The following is a 371-nucleotide window of genomic DNA, read 5'->3' as shown; positions in this document are numbered from 1 at the left end:
GGGGGGAAAATAATCCTCTGTTTTTCTCATCCCTATTTTTCCTTGTTTTGCTACCTGCAGAACGCGACACGTGGACAACTTTAAGACCAACGCACTGGATGTAATAATCCTCACCCAATCTTGACCGTTGGTCTTCTTAATATCCACGTGTCGCGTTCTGCAAATAGCAAAACAAGGAAAAACATGGATGGGAAAAACAGAAGATTTTGATCCTGGTGGGGGTGGTGACTTGCCCAGTCACCACCAAACATTAACCTACTTACCAGGTCTAATGAATCCGCCTGAGGTTTGTGAGGTAGCACCATGGATTTGGGTAAAGATAGCCTGTACTTCTAAGCCACCATCACTGAATATAGATTCAATAGTTGAAC

Source organism: Macadamia integrifolia, chromosome 7 (assembly GCF_013358625.1).
Source record: "Macadamia integrifolia cultivar HAES 741 chromosome 7, SCU_Mint_v3, whole genome shotgun sequence".
Taxonomy (NCBI): domain Eukaryota; kingdom Viridiplantae; phylum Streptophyta; class Magnoliopsida; order Proteales; family Proteaceae; genus Macadamia; species Macadamia integrifolia.
This window is presented reverse-complemented; position numbering follows the sequence as displayed.